The following is a 7909-nucleotide window of genomic DNA, read 5'->3' as shown; positions in this document are numbered from 1 at the left end:
GGTACGGCCGCTGAATATACGGCCGCAAACGTGTGCGCAAGTTACGGTCGTTTACAACTGTCGTACGGCTCAACGGAACTGCAACGCATCAGCATTTTTCCGGTAACATTAGATGATTTAATTGATGTAATCTGATAGGTTTTGGACTTTTGGTTGTGTTCAGATTACATATTTCATGTACTAGAGATTATTGTTAACGTAGGATGTGAAACTTGCATTTTCAATTTTATATGAAATGTATCAGTGTTTCATTACAACCTTCTCTTTGTACTATTTTTGCCGTAACCTTTTCAAAAGAGAACCTTTTCATCCGTGCCTATCAAGCGCCACTCGACGTCAACCGGACAAAACGATTAGTAATGAATATCTTGAACCTGAACCTGAACGTAACGTAAAATTGGTGGAGTAATCACTCCGAGTGTCCAACTTTAAAATATATGACGTGATAGAAACTACTTTTTTCCTATTCTAATCAGCTTAACATACATTACAACAACATGAATAATTATGATGCTTCCGACTCAAGCCATCTCAATTTAATATATGATACCCCCACATAACATTAAAAATGTTTGTAATTCTCAGTAACCTTCGTTTCATATGTAAAAATTATTAGAAATAAGAGATTCTGTTAGTTTCATTTAAAAATCGTATGCAAAATATAGTTTCTTTTCAATATTGACTGTTTCAATGGCATTTGATAGAATTTTTTATCTAAAATAGGTTATCGATGTTTAAAACCTAAATTCGTCTTACTTGATATGCTGCTTCGAAAGAAATACTGTTGATTTCAACAACGACTTGGCGCGATCAATGTGTTGATCGAACGATGAGATTGATCCTCTATCAGGCTTCTTCTCATCGGCTGTAGAAAAATAAACTCGATTCATAAGATAGAACGAAACAAATGTATATTTTTTGGCAACTCTAAGTCATTCGGCGCAGATATTCTTCGCAAACGGAAGAATAATTACATGTAATACCGATGAATTGTTAAAAATGAACTAAATATATTAGTGTATAAATTGGACTTATCATCATATGATGTAAAATATGATTACACAAAGGCTAGTTGCCCCGTATCTTCAATTATTTATTCATTTCAGACTAGGTTATGTTAAGTTACTATGGGGATGCTTGCACGGTGCATGTTTTTTGCGTTTTAGGATTGTCGTGAAAAAATAACATAGAAAGAGATGAAATAAAATTAAAAGCCTGAATCATGCAAAAGATTGAAGAGGTCAAACAAATGAGGAGTGAATTGGTATTTGCTTATATTTCGCTCAAGCTCTCGAGTTTATTTCTAGACAAATTTTGTTACTTTCTATCGCTTGCCATTCCGTTGGAATTGATTATATTTTTAAGGATAAGATCTCACAAACTGTGATGGAAAGCGTGAACGTAGCCTATAACACTTCTTGACTGTAACATTATCAGCCGCAAGCCACCAGACAGATCACATAGATTGAATTAGATCAATCAGCCCACAGGAAAATAGCCTAACGTAGTATGGCCCAGCATCGTCCGCCAATACGCGAAAAAATTCTTCACCACCCGGACGGAACGCGCCGGAGCCGTCCGTATCTGTCCCGTGTGTCAAATCAGCCCACGGTCGAACAGCCACTCGTCCTATAGGACGATAAATTTTGGAACAGAACTATGCTATCTGAAACCTAACCCCAGATACTGTGAGCTACAAGTGACCGTCTAACGGTGCACTACTAGATTCATGCTGTTCCGTTGGCAAGCTGTGCTGATTGATCACAGTCCACTGTCCGCTGTTTACAGTTCGAGCTAAAGTCAGGGTGTAAGGTGATGATTCGCTGCAACGTTCAGTGGTGGATGATCTTTACACTCTGGGCTATTCGCTTCAGGATATGGAGGCGTATAAAGCTCCTAATATTTAAAGCAAGATGATGTCATGGGCTGGCTACTGACGGATGGCTTAACCCGCGGCTGATTGGTGTTCATCTGGAAATATTCTATGCGTTCCTTTCAGGGCTGATTGGTGCGCAAATTTGGTGGTGCACGGCTGCGTTCCCAGAAAATTTAGCCTTAAAAAATTCAGCCTTCAGATAATTTAGCTTTCATATAATTTAGCCTTCAGATAATGAGATTTTACAAATTCTCAAAAAGTAAATCATGTCGCATGCGCTTTATGCATGTGGACCACATTTCCCATTAATCAAATATTAGACAGGAAACATCTATGACATCACATATTATTAGTCTTCTATTAAAGAGTTCACGGTACATTATTTGTTGAGGTAAATAAGTTATTGCTTCCTAGGCTTATGATTAATTGATTAATTATCATGATGAAGAATATCAAATGAATAAATTATTATTATACGACCGTACCATAAGCTTTATATTTACTCCATATTAATTACAGAGATCTCCGAACTTTCGATTGGTTGTAGACATATTCATCTTTATATAGCGGCTGTTTGGAGTGCCACCGAGCATCGTAACACAATGATGCATGAAGACCATGTCAGATATGTTTCACTGAACTGAAGTCCTTTTTCCGCTACTATTGTCATACATGTAAAAAGCGTTCCAGAAAATGAACACTAACTTACTGATTGCGAACAATTATAAATCACGTAAAAACATATAATGAATGATTTAATGTACGTTTGAAGCTCCCTCCATCTCACCTTCACATACGATCATTATCGCTGTGATAGTCTGCATCGCTGGTTCAACTGACAAACATAGAGAAGAATGCAGTGTTAGTTATTCGCTATATGAGCTCCGGTTTACAAATGAAAATAAATAATACTGTTTTGATATCACTGTAAGTCACCACTTGTTTTAATCTCTTTAGTTAGATGATAACTCCAAAATCTGAATTCGCGTCGATTTCTGATTTCAACCTTAGAGTGAAAATATTCTTCCGGCCCCGAACACATATTATAAATTCATCATTTACGTTCTCGAGATAATATTCCGACGGTAATACTACAAGCTCAAATAGCCATCCACAATTACGCGAAATTTATCATTTTATTTTGATAAGCCCACGACACAAGTGATGATGGAGTATCATCTCAAGATCATTTTGTACGGCTCACAAATACACATCTTGACATTCTTATTCTTTATGGGTAGTAATTCTTCAAGTACAAAATGGTTTAAAAATGCATGAAAAAATAAGAGCAAATGAATTTCATGATCAAAATTACTTATATTAATCATAATTGATGTCATCAAAATCATAAGCATTATTCGTTTAATGAAATTTTCGAAATAAAAATATCCGAAACCTCGGGATATGTAAAAATCTCGGTATATGAATTTTTTTCATATTTTTCAAAACCTCACTATTTCTTATAATTTCGGGGTATGAAAAATAGATATTTTTATATTTTTCCATATTTTTCATAACCTTGCCATATGTGAAAATCTCGGTATATGGAAAATGTTTTTCATATTTTTCAAAACCTCTATATTTGTGCAAATCTCAATATATGGAAAATATTTTTAAAACTTCGCTATTTGTGAAAATCTCGGAATATGAGAAATAACATATCAACTAAGTTTCTTCCGCAACGAACATATAAGTCAAATTAGCACCAAAACTTACTTAATTCCGTTCAAACTAAAAAATCGATAGATCCTCACCTCCAATTGCCGGTGGCTGTAGAATCTGTTCAGCGTTCCCTGCATCGAAAAATGGCGTCTCCGACTGACCCAGCGTAGAGTGGTTGGTCTCTTTGTAGTCAAATTCTTCCATCGACGGAGCATCTAGTAACTGACTTTGGGCTCCGGCCTTGGTCAGTCCTTGGCGATAAGAAATTTCAAAAATACGATTTTCTTGGCCTATTTCAGTATTGTTTGAATTATTGACATTAATTGAACGTTCTATCCATCCAGGAGCTTTAGGCCAGTTGATATTGAATGTTGGAACGAAATAAATCAGCGTTATTGAAACAAATATCATCGTACATAACGTCAAACAGATTGTTTTGCGTGTTGTCCTCATATTTCTTAGTCCCGCAAAGGGGGTAAAAATAAAATTAGCTATTCGTGTTCTATTGTACATCTGGAACGATCAACGAACACTAAAGAATTATTGAATGCAAAAGCACGACAGAGAAATTTAATGAAACTGACTACTCATCGAGTTTCTCGTATCTCCGATCGAATGTGGCGTTTTAGTGTTTGCAAATAATAAAGAACGGCACTGAAAATAGAGATATATTAGAGCATAGCCAAACTTTTGCAGCTCTGCACAACAGAGGTCCTAGTATCATACATACGAGTGTTATAGGCATACGAATTTATGTCAGCACGCAGTTTCCCTCAATTCAACAATAAGAAAAATGTAGACTTTGTCCTAATAGCGATGAACTTCTTCTAATTGTGTGGGCAATCCTGACCCAGATTCGCCTGGCAAAAGGACGCATCAGAACGACGCGCAGTAATTAAAACTATTTGGACAGTAGGGCCCATTCAGTTTTCTGATTGATAGCTAATTTATTTAATTATCGAACTTATTTCTTTAAACCTAACACTTGGGAGCTCTCACTGCGACACAAGTGGAATTTGACCATCTATCATGTGAACTTGTCCTCATAAGGTTATTAGAAAACAAGAAAGGTTACTAGGAAACAACCAAGTCTTAAAGTTAAGCACTGTCTCGCACAACACTGCCTCTGCTGCCTAGGGCTGCATCGAAAAGACTGCCAGACATTTCTAGCTGAGCTCATCTGCAGCAGCACAAGTGCAAGTGAGTGAGATCAAATCTAGAAAGATGAAGATAATTTACGGTTGAACATTGCAGTCCGTTGGCTCAAATTGGAAGGAAAATTTCGATTTTCACATCTAATATAATTCAGAATTATTACTCCTATTCTTTACTTTAATTTTTGTTCTTCTCTGCATTACCGCTATGAAGTAACTCAATAATGTCAACAATTAAAGACTGCGAAATAAAAGTCACTTATGGCTTGGTAGCAGATTTGGCTTAATTAAATTGTTAAATCATACAAGTTTGCACAAAAAAATTTTTTAGCTTATATTCTTATATACGATAATTTTTAATTAAACTTTATGCAACCCTTAATTATTGGCTTCTGCCCAGGAGTCGCTTCATTCGGCATAATGTTATTGTGGGTCTGCATGGCTACCCGATCGAAATTAGCTACTGAACAGAATCTCCATTCCGACATTATATTCACCTGCGAGAACTAGCCGAGCTGAGACATACCGAGCTCGAAGGCAGGGAAGAAACTGCACTTCAAGCCCAGAGACGAAGCGGACATTTACCCAGTTTAAGTTTGGAGAAGCATTCTGCGCCGCTCACAGCAGGAGAACGGTTAATTTAGCAGTAGCATTGCAGCAGGAATCTTTGGAAACTGTCCCTTGATAAAAATTAGGACAGAGCAGCCGCATATTGGCAGGAATTTCATAGCAATATATATATAGGTAAAGACTTCCTGTCCATGTCCGTTTCTAGGCTGTAATCGAGCCGCACTTTACTAGGGGTTAAATTGAGGGATACTTATATTTGGGGGTGGGAGTAACTTTCATTAATTGCTGTCTGTTATGCTGGCAGGTTATGTACACTGTATTGAAAAGAATGTGTACTGTGCAGCCTAGTCCTTCGTCATAGAGATGACGAAGCGCATGGAATTATACCCTCGTCCTCTTTAATTATTTTACGAATGTGCAACAAATCCCTCGTCATGTGAGATAATGAAAGCCATTAGGATTCTCAACAATTGGAAAAATCTAATGAATTACGACGATTACGGCATAAATCTTATGACGTCCTCAATAATTCCAATTTAATTGTGATACGAGGCCAACACGTCGTATCATTTTATTTACTTTGAATATTTATACAGTTATCCTGATTAGTTAAGAAATGTACAATGTCTGTAGCATCGATTTTTTAATTACATATAATTCTGCTATTCTCGTCCACATATTTTAGATTGCTGAAAAATATCATTCTATGCCATAGTCATGAAAAATTAGTGCAAACGAATTAGGGGGAAAAATCCAATTTACGCTAAAATTCGAAACCGTTCTAGCGGGCGCAAACAAATTCTTCATTTAGAAAATTAGAAATTTTATAAATCGTAAAAATTAGGCGACGATTGATTTGGCTGAATTTTTTATGAAGTTACTGAGAAACACGAGAATAAGTTTAGATTGATTTGTTGGTCATATATGAGACGGTCAAAATTTCCCAGCATTGCGAAATTGCTTTGGTTTTTGCGCCGGGAGAGTCGGCGGCGTCTAGTTGGGGTGGCTGTGCCGTGGCGTGTACATGTGATCCGTAAAACACGAAAATTCTCGCTTCATTTATATGATGGAGAAAAAATGTTCACGAAAAGCATATCATATGCTATCCAAAAGACAGAAACTACGACGAAGGCAGGCTTCATTTGACCGAATTGATTGTGCTGTTCATCAACTAGAAAATCCCGATGTTGAAATTCAAAGTGTTAGTGGAAGACTGGAAGAACTACCTCAGGTTTATCAATAGATGGACACAACAGCAGCACAAGCCAGAGTCAATCGTTAAGTGATGGTGACTCAAGTGAAAGTAGTGTTTCTGAAACTGATTGCAGCTCTCAAGAGGCAGTGAATGATAAAAATTTTTCATCTAACGATAAAATTAAACAGGTCTTGATTGAATACATACAGGACGAAAATAACTCATCTGGTGCATCAGTTGCTCGTTTGTTGAAGTCTTTCAATAAACATTTTCCATGGGTGCCACTGACAGCTGAAACTCTTCTTGGCAAACATCAAAGATAATTTCAGATAGAAGACATGTACCATGGTCGGTATGTTCACATTAAAAATTGGAAACGGCGTATAGTGGAAGATTCACAGAATGTTAATTATAGGTCTATCACTTCTCTCATGCTCTAATCAATGTAGATGGCATACCATGCACTGTTCAGTGATTCGCGAAGATTTCACGCAAATCCTATATTGATCAAGTTTGCAGAATTGCATAGAAAAATTTTTGTTATTGGTATGTACGTATCAGAAAATGCCTCAAATAAAATGCCACCCGTTAATATATTTTTGAAAAAATGTGTAAATAAATTGATATTACTTGAAAAGCAAGGTCTTCAGTGAGCTCACCAGACAGTTACCATAAAAGCAGTAGTTTGTGATGCTCATGCAAGAGCGGAATTGAATTACAGCTGCGAGCGTTGCATCCAAAAAGGTACTTATTCCCAGGCTGGAGGATACGTCGTACTTTAAAGTACAACATCTCAATTGAGAACAGACACATGTTTCAGAGAGAAAATGCATCAAAACCACCATAAGCTTTCTGCAGAATCTTCGCCATTATTAGATGTGAAACTTTATATAGTACTCAGTCTTCCACTTGATTACATGCATGGTTGTTGTCTGGGGGACTATGAGACGCCTGCTCCATAGAAGGAAGAGCAGCAAGAGGAATGAATTAAAATGCCATCTGGATGTCCACAGCAAAAATGAGTTTGACAATAGGATTGAAAGCTTCGCATCCTGTCTCCCATCAGAATTTTCTAGGAAAATGGTGGGAATAATGAAAACTTTGTCCTATTGGAAAGCAATTGAATTTGTTCATTTTTAATGATATTGTTACGGAAAGGAATCAAAATCCTGCTGATAGTTTTTATACCCGTGGAAGACATGATAACTGTAGTTCAATTTACTTATCCCAAAACTGCACGTACTGCCAAGCAAACCAACCATACGAACGAATTCAAATTTATAAATTTTATTCGAGTTACTTTTCATTGATATGACGAATATTCACAGTGACTATATTGCTTGTGATATGCCCCTTGCCAAGTTTTAGGAACTGTGTAATGAAACGTATAAAGTACCTTATATCTTTGGTTTAATTAATAAAGATAAGCATCCTAGTTCTGGAAAGTATTTC

General features: G+C 36.6%; 1 long non-coding RNA gene across 1 annotated transcript; it reads right to left on the bottom strand.

The window, feature by feature from the left end:
- Positions 1-802: 802 nt before the first annotated feature.
- LOC125178185 lies at positions 803-4163 on the bottom strand. The gene is made up of 3 exons (XR_007156818.1): positions 3631-4163; positions 2664-2711; positions 803-865 (listed from the first exon to the last, which is right to left on the bottom strand). It is a non-coding gene; the product is annotated as an uncharacterized LOC125178185 (long non-coding RNA).
- Between the last annotated feature and the right edge of the window lie 3746 nt (positions 4164-7909).

Source organism: Hyalella azteca, unplaced genomic scaffold, assembly GCF_000764305.2.
Source record: "Hyalella azteca isolate HAZT.00-mixed unplaced genomic scaffold, Hazt_2.0.2 contig7689, whole genome shotgun sequence".
Lineage (NCBI taxonomy): Eukaryota > Metazoa > Arthropoda > Malacostraca > Amphipoda > Hyalellidae > Hyalella > Hyalella azteca.
The sequence above is the reverse complement of the archived record's forward strand: the minus strand, read 5'-3'. Positions and strand labels throughout refer to the sequence as shown.